Here is a 16,698-nt window from a genome sequence, read left to right on the forward strand (position 1 = left end):
AGCTTCCCCTATTGCTCCATTTGGCTTCTCAGAGAAAAGAAAGCCAATCCAAAATAACCATGTTCCACTCCTACAAAGGTCTGAAGGCAAGCCAACACACAGTGCTATAAAAGCAGAGGCTAGACCTATTCGCATCATGGTCCTCTCACCTCAACTCAATGCCAGAGAGCGACCACCAACACCAGCACAGTTTCTGTACCACACCTAGACCTGAAACCATGAATTTATGTGATTTATATGCTGCCGTTTCCAACAATGGCTCAGGGCAGTTTACAGCAAGAGAAACAGAAATTTAAAAGGGCAACTAGAATAAACATAATAACAAAATAAAACTGAGGACCACTAAACAATATCTTGGTCCAGTTTTGTTTGCTAAATGTCTGCCCAAACAGAAAAGTCTTGCAGAGCTTCTGCTTGATGGGAGGGAGTTCAAGAGCTGAGAAAACAACCTTTCATGTGGTTTCGCCAAGCTGACTTGGCTTACTGATGAAAATTTTATGAGGTTGCTCTTGGAAGGCCTTAGGGATTGTGTAGGGCCATATAGGAGAAGGGAGTCCCTTAGGTATGCAAATTCCAGGGTTTTAAAGGTCAAAACTAGCACCTTGAAATGCACTCAGAAAGCTATGGCAGACAAACTGAAAAGTGACAAATGCAACACGACTGAGAAGTGTCAAGAAAATCATAAATCCTAGGAGTTGTCTCAAAATGGACAATATTTCAAATAGATTTTGTAAATATCGAGGGATTATTGATATATTGTAAGCAACAAGGGAATTTTTCTTGAGCTTGGAGCTTGTATGAGTTCTTTCTCAAAGATACAGGCACTTTGCCCTCCTTTGGGGAAGTATGAAAATCCCTAACTGAAGAGCTCCAATTACCGCCCCATTGTCCTTCACCAGGCAGGAAAGACATAGAATCAAATCGAACACTGTGGAAAGAAGTTCTCCAACAAGTCAGGAGAAATGAGATGATCAGTGTGAAATTCAACGAGACAATTTTTTTCCTGTGCTAAAATGAACATATGCAGTTAGATTGCTACTGCCCTTGCTTCCACTAACATAAAGGACTGCTCAGTAGCCCTACCTTGGGAGTGGTGAAGAGATGCTCTATTATGTTGCAGGCAATGATTAACTGTATCTTTTGAGGCCTGGGGGCTATAAATAGGAAGTGGAACAGGGAATTGCCCTCATAACCACAAAAATGCCTAATTATCAGTTAGGGCATTGACAGACATGCAGTTCCCCACTCTAAAGCATGCTGTTAGAAAGGGCTGGGGGGAATGGGTGCAAAATGGGGATCACTCCAGTCCAATCCATCATGCACAAGGATTGACATAAATGTCCTAAGATGCTCCACTTTGGAGTGCCATCATCTGATCCCTCGTTATATTAGGTTTAATTTGTCACATGATTAGCCACTTTTAAAGTGCTCTGCAGCTGTGTACATGTGGCACAGCATAGGGGCCGATCACATGACAAATGTCACTTTTGTCAGCGCCCTTAATGGCAAACAGTTTTCAGTAGCACTAATCCCCTCCATGAGCTTATTGCAGGGCTGGGCAAAATATGGCCCGCAGGCTACATCCAGCCCACCACGCCATTCAATCTGGCCTGCGGGGCCCCTAAAAATTTTAGAAAATAAATATTTATCTGCCCCAGCATCCTGTCAAAGCTGACAAGAGACAGGGGCAGTAGGACCCAGGGGGAACCTCCGCAGACTGAACAGCCCAGCCCAGCCCAGCCCTGCCCACAGTGTCTGCTTAGGGCTTTTGGGAGCTAATCAACAGGTCATCTGGTAATGTCCCTCTGTTCCTTTCTTAGAAAAAGCTGTTTAAGAGAATCTTGAACTAATGAGAGAAGCTTTTGTTTTGTTGATGGGCTGATAAACATGGTGTTATCACCTCCCTCACTTGTCAGGTTTGCAGACAGTATGAAGAAGCAGGGAGAAGGAGATTGAAAAGCTCAGTATCATCAATAGATGCATGCAATGCACCCCCACACCTTTGCCTCATAGTGCTAGCTGGGGGCTGACAACACTCCCCTCCCTTGAGCAGCGAGCAGGGAAAAGCCTGGGATGCTGGAAGCAGGGTGGTGGTTTATACCCCTCCCTAATCAGAAGCCCTGCAGGGGCTTGGCCATGCCCCCATTCAGCTCAGCACTATAAAAGGGAAGGGAGGGCTGTTCTAGTACCCCCCAGGTTCTAGCCCAAGCCACTGCAGGCATATGCCTGCATTTCCTCAGTCCAGAGGGAATGTTTGTGCAGCTGCAAACCAGCTCAACCTAGGTAGGTTAGACTAACCTCCAAAGATTGAATCAATTCAGGCTCAGGCTTTTTGAATGTCTGTCTGTAGCCCAAGAAGCCATGGGACAATATTTAGACCTCAAAGTGGATATTTTTGCCACTCCAGACCTATACTGCCACTCCTTGATAGGATTCAGAGCTTGCACTCTGTCTTCTCCACAGATTCCCAACCAACCTGCTACCTTCTAGGAAAAGTTACTAGAAATGTTGCATAGTCAATGCCCCAGAGATCCCTTGCCACTTTATTTATCATCTGAAGGTTATCTCCAAGAGCGTAATATAGGCCACAGCATGAGAAGAAAAGGGGTATGTTATCCATGACAGAATAAATAGACATAATAAACATCCCTATAAAAAGTGTGATTAAAAATGTAAAAAAATAAATGTTTCCAATTTCAACTTTTAAAATTATAAAGCCAATGCTCCCTTTTCATTTGACACTTGGACAGGAAAGAAGGAAAATGATTAGAGGAAGGGGAACAGGAGTTAAAAGTCATAAGAAAGGAAAAATAACTGAGTAGATTCCACTTTTATAGAAATGTTATGCCATAGATTCATAGATTGTAGAGTTGGAAGGGACCACAAAGGATCATTTCGTCCGACCCCCTGCCCCTGGCAGGAAAGAGAACCGAGGTCAGATGACCTCAGCCAGGTGTCTATCAAGCCTCCTCTTGAAGACCTCCAAGTTAGGTGATAGTACCACCTCTCTTGGAAGCCCATTCCAGATTCTGGTGACCCTTACTGTAAAAAATTTCTTTCTAATGTCCAACCTGAATCTACTCTCCACTAGTTTGTACCCATTATTCCTAGTTTCTCCTAGGGGTGCTATGGCAAATAGTGCATCTCCAATTCCCTGTTGTCTTCCCTTGATAAATTTATAAGTAGCTACAAGGTCTCCCCTCAGACGTCTCTTGTGAAGGCTGAAGAGATCCAGATCCCTCAGCCTCCCCATATAGGATCTTTCATGAAGACCACTAATCATGTGAGTAGCCCTCCTCTGAACCCTCTCCAGATTCTCTGTGTCCCTCCTGAAGTGCGGCACCCAAAACTGGACACAATACTTCAACTGCGGCCTGACCAATGCCACACAGAGGGGGAGCATCACCTCCCTTGATCTGTTGGTGATGCATCTGCTAATGCATGACAAGGTCCGATTGGTGTTGCTGATGGCTTTGTTATACTGCCGGCTCATGTTCACCTTGGAGTCAACTATGACTCCAAGATCCCTCTCAGCCGCTGAGCTACCAACCTATAGGTGTGCTGGGGATTCTTCCTCCCCAGGTGGAGTACCTTGCATTTATCTTTGTTGAATTGCATCCTATTTTGTTCTGCTCATTGATCCAACCTGTCCAGGTCAGCCTGTATCTGTTCCTTGCCCTCTTGTGTGTTAACTTTGCCCCATAACTTGGTATCATCTGCGAACTTGGAGAGGGTGCTCTCCACACTCTTGGCCAAATCGCTGATGAAGATATTAAATAACACTGGTCCAAGGACCAAACCCTGCGGGACCCCACTTCCCACCTCCTTCCAGGTCGAGAATGACCTGTCCACCACCACTCTCTGGGTGCGGTCCCTAAGCCAGTTGGCCACTCACCTGACTGTAAAAGTGTCCACTCCACAGCCTGCTAGCTTCCCTATGAGAATAGGATGTTGAAGGTCAATGTTATATTTACTCAAATTTCAGAATTATTGACAGTTCCACCAATAAAAGAGCTATCTAAACTGAACAATGTTAAATATGTCAGCAATCAAACTGAGACAGGGATAGACCACGCCTTCTTTGAATATATATTTGGTTACTATTGATTTGTAGATTTTGTCTGCAAATTACTTTTAAAGCGCACCCTTTAAGAGCGCTTTCAGTAGTCACTTTCATTTCACTGCAAATTAACACAGTATTTAGTTGTAAATGAAAGCAGTCTTATTTTATGACGCAAAATCTAGGATTGTGTAAAGTGTGACCATTTTGCTGCACAGGGTTTTCATACATGCTTTCTTTGGTTTTGACCTATGTAGGTTTGCGCCTTCTGCTATGCATCACTTTGAATTTCAGGTCTGAACTCAAACAATAAAGCAGAACTCAGTCAGAAACTGCTGCATTTCACTGTTTCTCTTCATAACCATGAGAGACTGCAAATTCCATGTGGATTACAGGCAAAACCATGAACAGGCCTGGTTTGCCTGAGAGGTTTCTATTTACACAAATTTCTTAATCAGCGATAGCTGGAAGAAATGAGTTGATGAAAAAGCTCATTAACGTTTAAAATTATGGAAAAAATACTTGAAAATACACCATAAGCTGGATTACCACTTATTTTACAATGGTGTTCTAATGCCAGCACAGTGTCACTCCCACTATTACTGAGATGCATATTTTGAGTAAATGTCTGGAGAATTAGGTTTGCATTTCCCATTAACAATTACAATGGTGGCTTGCACAGTTTTGAAAAATTACTTCAGATAGCTCAATGCCTTAGATGAACGTATTAACATTTTAATTTTCTTCATGGAATACAGACACTATGTGAGTTATGGTAACTTTCTTTTGCCCAAGGTGGTATGCACTGTATCATCTTGATTACTGTACAAGAATACTGTTCTTCTTCTTGCTGTCTTTCCATGTACTGTGGCCTCTATATGCTATAGTACATTAAAATGCTTCTTTACATATAATAATTTAAAGGTCTCCACAAAATGTTATGATGTTTATCTCCTATTTCTTAAAATACAGTGACCTAGAAGTTTCCAGATTTGTAATGCCTCAGAACTACAATTTATTTTACCCAAAACAGGTCCCAATTTTTCTTTTAAACTGTGTTTTTGATCGTTATTTTACAAATACTACGGTCAGTAACTACAGAGGGGAAAAATGGAATTTTTATGCGTGTGTGTATGCATGCACGTATCCACACCAACACACACAAACATACTCTGATAACACTTCTTGTCACTCTTCCTGTGTCTCTAATTAATTTTCCTTTTGGTGCAGAACATGTTTGACTTTGGAAAGTAAAAATCCAATCAGGATTACCAACCCAAGACAAACATTTTTACCAACAATCTCCAAACTTTTTACTGACAAACCTTTTTACAGATATATGCTTTTATCGACATACATTTTACATTCTATAAAATGCAACCCTTCTGCCAGGCCCTAGACAAGGGCCGAGATCAAGCTATAGTGAAAAAGTTTCGTTGTCAGTAAAAAGTTTTCATATTATCAGTAAAGAAAAAAATGATTGGGTTAGCAACCCTGCTCAACTACAGCAATGGTTTTATACCATTTACATCCTATGGATCTTCTAACCTCCCTCATACCCTGGTACCCCTGATTTCACCCCCCACCATGCTGCCCCTGCCAGCCCACCCCCACTATCTCTGTCCCAGCACAGACACCCCAAAGGACCATTTCGTGCCTACCTGCCACTCAGCAGCATTACAGGCAGACAAGAGGTTGCACCAGGAGCAGCAGCACATGGCTGGGGGTTCAGGAAGGAGCCACAAAGCCCTGAGAAGAAGTTACTTCAAGGTGCTGTGTTCCACCTTGATCACCTGGTAGCAGTGCTGTGCTCTGTCTGTGCTTCAACACCATGTCCAGCTTCTTTTCTGACCATGGAACTTCAATCAGCTCCAGGTTTTTTCAGAGCAAATTTTATATTGCTGTTTTGGTTTCATGTTTTTTTGAATGGCACAATTTTCAAATAGAATTTATGGGGAGGCTGACATTTTTAGCCTGGTTATTTATGGAGTTTCTGTAAATTAGGGACAGTTTGCAACTGTGAATCCAAAGAATAATTTTTCATATAAGAGTGACATCACACTTTATATGATGCATGAACTATTTTTCTAGGTTTTTTGTACTAGTTGCTATTTCAATCTGTTGTTGAAACTGCCACATTTTGGATGAGATATAATGTCAACCTGGACCAGACAGATGGTAGAAATTTGTCAAATCTGTTAGAATTTACACTGGTCAGTTCATTTATGGTCTCATTTTGAATGACAGTTCTTTATAATGATGAAAAAAGAAAGGAAAACTATTTATTTGATTTAATCATGTTACACAATAAATTGTTGGCTGGATTGATTTCTTTCCCCCTTGTTTGGATGAACTGAACAAACAGGTTTTAGTTATAGTTGTTCTTGACCTCTTGGCCACAACTCATTACATTAAAAACCCCCGAACATTTTACATGCATTTGGGCCAAATTCTTCTCTCAGATCTAGATGGGTATCCACAAAATTCCAAATCAGTTAGTTCTGTTGAGGGACTTGAAGCAGCCTCCACACCAACCTTTGGGTGTCCTGAACAAAGAAGCAAATCCTGTTTTAAAGTGCAAAGTCTAAATAAGTGAAATGGGTGCTGGGGCCTTCCTAAGGGCTGAGGAAAGGCTTTATTGTACCACCTTTTCCCCTGGCACAGAACAGCAGTACTTCTGCTCCTATGCTCTGCAGACCTTTTACTACAACTTGCACTTACTCCATCATCTACTGTGCATGGCTAAAGGCATCCTGGGGGCAAAGAGGAATACTTTTATGAGTTTTCCCTTGAACTCAGCACCTAATTCTCCTAAAAATGCATGAAAACTGTAGTCATTCTGCTACTGACAGACAATCCACTAACCATTACTTATATGACTCATTATAATACTTAGCACAGTGACAATCAGCCACGGTCCCACCAAATCCTTTCAAGAGTGCTGTGAAGAACAATACCTACCCATGATTTGCAAGATAAGCCCAGAAATTTCAAATATGAATCCATACCATCAATATGATTCTGACCTAATCTTTCTGAGTTTTTTACAACAGAAAAATTGCTCAACTATTTTTCTGTAGTCAAAAATGAGTGAAAGATAAGAGCTGGCATTTTCTGAGGAGTCTCCTAAGCCTAAAAAGGTTGAGAACCACTGATCTAGCACAACAAGGGTTAGGCTCCCTGAGTAAGGTTTCTTGGTATTATTATACTAAAACCAAATTTCTAGGAAAGGCTGCCATTTTACTTTGACTAAACCCTGTAAAACATACTTACTAGAGTAAAATGAAGCACAGTTCTTAATACTGTTGGTGAAATTACACTGTCAACTGACTTCTAATCAATTCACATTCCCAATATATAGCTGAAAAGGGGCATGGTTTATTTATATTATGCTATAATGCTGCACGGCCACATATCTGAAGGCAATGGCTGTCAATGTTATCATTATACTCTTCAAATATAATTGTTTAATATTAACTGCTTTGCTTATGTTACACATGAAAAACATACCTATGTTTAAAATACTATGTACTTTTGCTGTACTGGTTCTGAATGCCTGACATTTGACTCAGTAGTTCATTGCAAAAGGGTGAGGGGGATCTGAAAAAGAAAGAAACAGCAGCTCCCATGGCACTTCTGTATCCTCTTAACATTTTCTTGTAACTATACTGTTTTATAGATGAAACTGCCATAGCAAAATGACAAATATAACACATAAAAGAACAAAAAAGGGCAATAAATCACAAGTGACACTCCAGCCCATTAAAATGCATTTGGCTGGTGTTGCAGAAAGTAGAAAATTTTCTCCTCGCTTTACATTCTGTCCAGCTGAACAGGGAGGATCAAAATCCTTTAACTACCAGTATAACAAATGTTAGAGCCATAATATAACAACAGGCTTGCAATCTCAGAATGGGTAGTCAGATCCTTCCTCACACTATTTCTTGGCTTTGCAGAGGCACTGTATGTAACTTTGACATTACACAATAAAAGGTATTCACTCTCCCCATGTTAATTCTGCATAACTCTCACTGATGCCACTGGGCACTGCACAGAATTTTCAAGAGAAGAATAAACTCTTAAAATGGTTGTATTCATCCTGCCATAACATCTGTGCACAGCTTTTGTTACTGTACACAGTGGTATCTTGCCAACCGACAAATCATGGATTCCTACTTACCCAAAGCAGTGCTTTAGATTTCATCATGTCAGAATGCATCTAAATCAATGTTATACAATTTAGGAAGGAGAAAAATGAATTCGGATGTCTGCCCATCCCTTACTTATAATAGTTAAATTACATTTATGCTGTACAGCAGAGACCACAAATATTGGCAAAGAAACTAAATAGGTTCTGTCCAATAAACTAGATTAATAGGAAAATAAGCCTTCTCAAATTCAGGCTGCTATTGTTTGTACTAATAAACAAAATGTCAAATTGTGTTGTCGGTAATACTGATTTAAACCCAGAGTAAGCCCACTGATTTTTCCCCCCAAAATATATATATGGTGGTACAATGAATGGTACAATAATTCCACTGAAGTCAGTGATTGACTAAACTGAAATTGAATATATATTTGGGGGGGGAGGAGGAAATCAAACCTGGTTTTAATTTAGTCAATCAATGGCTTCAGTGCATTTACTTCAGATTTATGCAGGAAGGAAAGCAAGCATTATTTGGCCCAGCATATTCCAATAACACTCATGTATCGAATCTCACAGTTAAAGAAATCTCTACATTTTATTAGGGCAATAATTCTGTAAGGGAGGAGTAGCGAATTGCGATTATTTTTATGTCAACTTTTAATATGGTTATAAAATATACTGCTCATCTAGACCTTAAATTATGTTGGGTAAAAATGATTATAAGTTTTAAGCACATCACTGTTTTCTGTTCTTTCTGTTTTTAAACCTTAGTTTTCACATGTTCAAGAAATTCTACAAACACTGATATATCTTGCTCGTGTTTGAATCATAATCGATGCTTCATTTTATGAAGACTGTATAACAGAAAGATTATCTTTCCAGATGCATGTATGATTAGTGGTGGAGATGGATGGAAAAAAGTGTGTTCTCTGGAAATCAGTCTCAACAACATCTAGATCAGAAGTGGCTGTGCCACTAAATCACAAATGAAAATATTTCATCGAAGTGGCCAGACACAATTCAACAATTAAGAAAATGAATTAAAGAATTAACATTGTAATCGTAATTCTAAGCATGTTATTTCATCAGAACGCAGATGGGAGGGGATGAGGCATGGGTCCAATGAATACCAAATATAGCTAAACTAAAACTACTGAACGAAATTTCTTACAAAATAGTGAAACACAATGTAGTTGCTTACAGTGGCAAACATTCAAGGGTCACTCTCCTTTAAGACCTGGCTAATTCAGTTAGTCTATTTTAATATAGAACATATGTAATAACTTGCTGCATGCTAATCTTCAGATGACCCATTTTTCATATTGGCCTTGATTTTTTTCTAAGTTTAATAACATACTGTGCATTTCATCTTCAGCCCTCATAGAAATTGCAAACCCTTCAGTCAGAAATGTTTTAAGGACATCAACTAATCTGAACCTATGGAGGGTGGTTCAGAAAACTGAATTACATTCATATCGAACAAACTTAATCTAGATTTACATATGAAGGAGTTTTGGTTAAAGGTGATTGAAAAACAAGATTTTATTATATCATATTTATTTTTCTGAATTTTAAAACCTCCCTTCCTCCCTGTGCTCCCAAGTTGAAAATAACTACAACTGACATCATTTAGATACCTAGCTACTTAATATACAATGCAATCAGGTAGTTAAATAAATATGATACCAGCTTCACCCACAAGCTCCTGTGAGCACAAGTATGGAAGTCACATTATGGCTAAACTAAAAATTGGGGCAAGATAATATTCAGTCTGTAAAAAAAAATTTCTGTTATAGGTTTATGCAGTCCATTTTATTGATATGAGTGACCGATACAATATATTTAAATAATCTTCCTATACTTGTGCCCATATGGGTGAAGGATGTAAAATTTAAATTAACTTTTTTAGGGATACTTGTAAAAAATCCAAAGCGTGTTAGTTACTGTATCATCAAATGAATGATATTAACATAGTCACTAATAATTTTTGTTAGCTTTTCCGGCCTATTATCCTTTTCAGTTATCAAAACTGCACAGCTGCCTCAGCAACATGTTATATGGTACTACCATATTTACTTGCAGACAAGAAGGGCGTTTATACATGGGGTCTGGAGATTGGGATTAATTAGAGGGGCTCATGGAGCCGCTGTAATTGAAGTGTCTGGAGTATCAGTGTGACAAAATCATCAGCAAAGCTAACCACACTTTATCATGCATCAGCAGATGCATGACGAGTAGAACCAAGGAGGTGATACTTCCCCTCTATGTGGCTTTGGTCAGACCGCAGTTAGAGTACTGTGTCCAGTTTTGGGCACCGTACTTCAAGAAGGATGTTGATAGACTCAAGACAGTCCAGAGGAGGGCCACTCATATGGTTAGGGCCTTACAGGACAAGCCCTATGAGGAGAGACTGAGGGACCTGGACCTCTTCAGCCTCCGCAAGAGAAGGTTGAGAGGTGATCTTGTGGCCGCCTACAAATTCATTAGGGGGACGCACCAAGGGATCGGAGGTGCTCTGTTCACCAGGGCACCTTTTGGGGTAACAAGGAACAATGGTCACAAACTGACAGAGAGCAGATTTAGGATAGATATCAGGAAAAATTTCTTCACAGTAAGGGTGGCCAAAATCTGGAATGGGCTTCCAAGGGAGGTGGTGCTCTCCCCTACCTTGTGAGTCTTTAAGAGAAGGCTAGATAGGGTATTGGCTGTGGTCATCTGAACCCAGCACTCTTTCCTGCCTAGGCAGGGGGTTGGACTTGATGATCTATTGAGGTCCCTTCCGACCCTAGAATCTATAAATCTATGAATCATGTGTATCAGCATCCCTGCACTGAAAAATGGCAGCAGAGGCACTTTAATTAAAGCTCATAGAATAAGTTTTAGTTAAAGTGATCCTGCCATTTTTCAGCGTGGGGATACTGATACATGTGACACTGGAGTCTGCTGGAGCATGGTAATTACCACACTCCAGAAGACTCAGTTAATCAAGTCTGCTCCAATGTGCTGTAATTACAGCAAATTGGAATAGTCTCACTGCATGTGTATAGGCAACCCATGTGCCTTTCCTCCCAAAATCAGCCCTCCAACATTGGGATGTATGTCTTAAGTCAAGAAGCTGATCTTCTGTGCTTGAACAGAATAATGGAAACATGGATGGCAGCTACAATTATTGTCCCACTTCCCTTCCCAGCAGCCCAGAGAGGAAATGACCAAGTTCATCATTTGGGGTTAGAGCTACAGTGTTAACCCTGTCACAGTTGCTGCTAGATTGGCAGTAGCTCTGCCTCTGCAGTAAGGACTGATCCATGACTGGAAAAATCTGTTTTTCCTTAGACCCAATGCACTTAGCAACTGAAGGAAAACTCCTACTTGCTGCTGTGTCTAAACATTTAAGGGACAATGTGTCCACATATTTAAGGTGAACTGGGGTTGCTCCTACAGTTGGCAATCCTTTTACTTGGTATACAGGAAGGGAGAGGAGATGAAAGACTTTGTGAAACTAATGATGTAAAGCTCATTAACTGCAGCTCAGGATGAAGGTTTGTCATATAAGTGTGACATCACTGAAGTTCAGAATGGGTTGCTGATGGGATATCAGGAATAGGGTGGGTTTAGATGAAGAACAACAGAAAACACTGCCAGTGTTTAGGAATGCAGACACATTTTACATTTTAGCTATGGGTGAAGCATTTCTCTGGACCCTCCATTTAGAAACCAAATAGAAATTTCTTCCCTCAAATGCTAAAATGCTGAAAGAAACAAAAATAACTTTTGGGTAGGATTGGGCTCCCCTCTGGTTTGGAAATTTGGTGGCAGATAAGTGGTGGCCACTGCTTTTCTGCTGCAGGCAGAGGCAACCCAAGCAGGGTGTGGGGCCTGGGGCAAATCAGCCCATGCAGGGCTCTGCCCCCACTCCGATCCTGGACCTAAAGATGCTGCCATCACCATCGGCTCTGCAGAGCCTCCCAGAGCACAGGGCCTGGGGCAGTCACCCCAATTCACCCCCTGCCCAGGGACAACCCTGCCTGCAGACCAGGTGACATGGCCCTGCATGCAGGTGTAGGAATGTGGACATAATATGGTGCATGGGGCCAGAGCCAGGGCTGGGCAACATCAGGTGCACAGGGCTGAGACCAGAAGACATTGATATGCAAGGCTGGGGTGTGATCTGGCATGTGGAGCTAGGGCAGAAGTGGGCAAAATACAGCCTGTGGACTGGATCTAGCTCAACAAATGATTCTCTTTGGCCTGAAGCTGCTCCTCTGGAGAACTGTATCTGACCCACTGCTGCCCTGGCTTTTGGTGCCTCTTGCTCTTCTACCTTCCCTAGGCTGTAGCCAGCTGCAGCGGCAGCAGCAGCAGCAGCAGCTCTGGCTACAGTGGCCAGGCAGCCACTCCCCTCCCTGGCCTAGACTGGCCTGCCCTGCCCCTCAGCCCCCTGTGTATGCTCCAAAGCAGGGGGTGCTGAGCTTCTGGCCAGGCTTCTGCCCAGCTAGGTTGTCCACACCTCTGGCATTGCAGCCATTCTCAGACCAGACAGCCCAGACCCCAGTAGAAGTTAAAGCTCAGGTATGGGTCTCCCCACTAGTGGTGAAGGGAGTACAAGGGAAACAGGGATGAGAGCTGCAGGTTATCCAGGCTCTACCAGCCTGAGCTGAACTGAGGCCTGGTAGGGGTACAGGTACTGCTAACAGTGTAATGCCGTGTTTCTGCGCACTGCTTCCAATTATGCCACTCCTACCCCAGCATGACTCTTACCTGACCCCAAGTCCCCAGTATGTGGCCAAATCAGGTAGGAGCCATGCCAGCCACTTCAGCTGCACCCACATGGCCAGAAGCAGCATGTAAGAACATGGCATGGCACCAGACAGGCCCAGCTGCGTGCTGGGGACTCAGGTCAGCAGAGGAGGTGTGGGGAGAAGGGGGGAACACAGCATGGCACCAGCCCAGCTAGGCCCAAATAACCTATAATTCTTGGTTCCCTTCTCCCTGCACCCACTCCTCAACCCCGAGTCCTTGGCATATGGCCAGGCCAGGCTGGTGCTACACTGTGTTCCTGCATGCTGCTTCAGGCCACATGGGGGTGCTGGGAGAGCTGTGGGGAGCTTGTGTATGTCTGTTTGCATGTCTGCATGCGTGGCACATAAGGCTTGGCATGATCTGCTATAGAGGGCCAGGACTTCCATCTAGACTTCCATGGGTTCTGAGTCTGAACCAGCTCACAGGGCTGAGGCCACGGGAGTGATACAGTGTGCAGGACCAGGGCTGGACACCAGATTAGGCCCATGGACCTGGACCATTCAGCTGGCTCACAGGGGCAAAAGGTTGGGCAGCACTTGTATAAGGGAGTATGCAGGTCTGAGTGAGGAAATTAAACATGGTCCCACTTCCTGCAGTAATGAGAATCCTTTTTATATTGAGGGCCACAATTCATCTGGAGGCAGGAAGCATGACAAATTTGTTTTGTTAGAGTCACAGTAGTGTCTTCGTTGAGCCCAAAGAATGGGTTTATAGCTGGGCCAAAGGGTTTATTACTCCCTCATTATTCCTCACACCAGAACAACTGGAAATTAATTTACTCAAGAGAACCTAATAGATGCTTCTCCTTTGGTCTCTCCATCTCCCACTTTCAAATTTCTAACAGGATGGGTGATCACAGAAATTAAAAGGAAACTTGGGAAGGACCGGGTCTGCAGCACAATATCAGAAAATATTCAATTTTCAGATATTACTTTATGAAAAATATTTGTCAATGCTGGTATCATTTCATTTCTTTGCTCCCACTGCAGAGATTATTTCTGAGAAATAAAAGGAAACAGAAGCCAGAGATCTGAAAAACAGCAGATTTATGACAAATTCCAAAGATGGTTTGAGTAAACATTTTGTTGCCACAAATCATCCAGTGAGAAACCAGTATCCAGCATCAAGTGAGAAAAAAAAAATTGTTACATAATGTTATACCCACTGCACTATAGCTGTTCACTATTATCATTTATTACTGCATATCACTTTAGGTTCTGGTATATACCATCTTTTTCTTTAAAAAGCTGATAAACATTTTTAATTCTCAAAGTAGGGGAAGTTTTCATATATTATTTGAATCCTATGCCAAAGAAATCACAACTTTAAGAACTTTAAGAAAATGGAAGAGACATTCCTTGTCTCTTCAAAAGCTTTCCTTTTATTCTCCAGGATTTAAAAAAAAGGAAAAAGAAAAAGCAGAACATTTGAGTTGTAAAAATACATGCTGACCATCCTTTAGAAAGGTCCAGAATAGTAAAAAACTTGCATTTCCTCAACAGCTACTTCACCTAACTACATTATTTCCATTATCCTTAACAGATCCTATAACATGATAATCAGCTAACATTTTATTAAATAATACAAAGATACATTTCACAGTTCTCTTAATTTAAGTAAAGACTTCTGTTTTATATGTCACTAGCTTCTTTTATTTAAAAAAGTATCCCTAGTTGGTAAACTATGGTGGAGATGTTATTCAGCATTGCCAACAGTCCATTATGGACAGACTATAAAAAACAATTCTAAAAATGCCTGTCCATAAAGTCTGGAAAAAAACCATGAGCCATCCATAAAAACACTAAGTGACTGGAGCTTGATCAAAGATCCCTCATTGGGACAAGCCTGAAATACAGACAGAGCTGAACAGCACCATCTGGTGTCTACATGGGAGTGGAACACCCTATAAGAAACATTTTCTCAGGGCTTTGTAGCCCATAGACCAGTGGTTCTCAATATGGTTTGACTCAAGTCACCCCCTCCTTAGACTCAAAGAGAAATGCCACCTCATAGTTTTCACTCATTTTTTTGACTACTGAAATATTAGAAGGGTTTTTTTATGTTGCGATGAGCTCAGAAAGATTCCAACAGGTCAGAATGTTTTAAAACTATGGATTGCTATTTGAATTCACTAGATTTATCTTGTAAATTATGGTAAGATACCTAAAAGTGCTAGCATTGTGTTGTATCCTGCAATACCTTCAAAAGGATCTCAAGGCACCTCCTGGTGCCACCATAACCCTGGCTGATGATTATTGCTGTAGACCCTCCTCCACCAACCATGTGCTTTTGCTGTGTCCCTGCTATAACACTGCTTCTGGTAGACAAACAGTAGTCTTCTGTTATGGGTATGTGGGGACAGGAAGACAGGGCCAGCAGAGGTAGGGCTGCAGTGATGGGTGCTATTAGAATAGCCTGGGTGCTATTAGAAATGTGGCAACATGTAAGGAAAACAGGTTATCTACCATCTGCAGAAAATTAAATTCAAAATTACTGCTGCATAATATTTTACTAAGGTTGGTCTTAAACCCTAAATTTGAACCTGCCCTTGTTTACAGCATGGCAATAGTGTTGTATTTACATTATGTAAAATGTATGTCAGTAAAAGAGTTTAGTTGTTAGTGAAAAGTCTGCAGTTTCTCACTAAAAAAATTGTCCTGGCATTACAACCGTGGTGTCATTTGTCCTTCTACTTTATATTGAATCACTCAGTTGTCTCTCTGGTAGACAGTAACGGCATCCAGATGCCAAGCATTTGAACTTTATTTTTTGCAACAATAACATTTGGATCCTTCCCAAGTAATTATGCTGGTAATTTTGGAGGTGCCTATGGGTTTATCACCCCACTGGACACTGATGGACTAGATTTAACTTCCTCTACTTCATATTCCAACAAACTCACCTTGGATTCTGAAGAATTTAATGCATTTTTCTTCTGTTCGAGAATACAACGGGTTCCAAATCCCTCAAAAGCTTTATGAACATGTTCATTTTATGACAAAATGAATCATTTCCTCATGCTCATAAAGATTTTCTGCTACACTCTGAGCTCGCCTTTGAGCAACCCAGAGCCTAATAACGATCTCACTTGTGTTGAATTTATTTTGTGATTTACCTTTAGAAAACTTACAGCCTTGTGTGTTTTTATTTGTCAGTATGTCACTTCAGAGACTTTTTTGTTTTATATCTAGTTTCCAAAAATGATGCAATTACCAGTCTTTCTATTTTATCTTTAATTTTATGCACATTGAAATACTGTTAGGTATTACTAGCCCCAAGTCTAAAATATTTTTTTGTAACACTAGTTTGTTTTCCTAATTTGTAAGAGCATCTCTCACTGACCCCCAAATCAATTAACTAGATAACCACTATACTTCAATCCAATAATTTAGGAAAAAAGAAATAGATTCACACACAATCTATATATCTGTAGATATATAGATATATATCTATATAGTTATACACTTAGAACCCTGGCAGATGTTACAGCCGCAGCAAGGCCAAAACAGCTACATTTCTTTACAACATTAGGCTTGAAGGAACATTCCATAGATCACACACACAATGGAAACATGCAGTGGATTTATTTTACATTCATGGATATGACTGTGTAAGTTTTGACGCCAAGCACACAACTTAATTTAATAACTTTGGAAGCCGAACAAAAAAAAAATCTTAAATGTGGAAAATC

At 41.1% G+C, this 16,698-nt stretch overlaps 1 protein-coding gene across 6 annotated transcripts in view; it reads right to left on the reverse strand.

Moving 5' to 3' along the window:
* The window catches only part of PTPRM (protein tyrosine phosphatase, receptor type M), a 939,848-nt gene that overhangs the window by 303,762 nt on the left and 619,388 nt on the right, over positions 1-16,698 (reverse strand). The window lies entirely within an intron of this gene.

Source organism: Gavialis gangeticus, unplaced genomic scaffold (assembly GCF_001723915.1).
Source record: "Gavialis gangeticus isolate Ggan-Ray unplaced genomic scaffold, GavGan_comp1, whole genome shotgun sequence".
Classification (NCBI taxonomy): domain Eukaryota; kingdom Metazoa; phylum Chordata; order Crocodylia; family Gavialidae; genus Gavialis; species Gavialis gangeticus.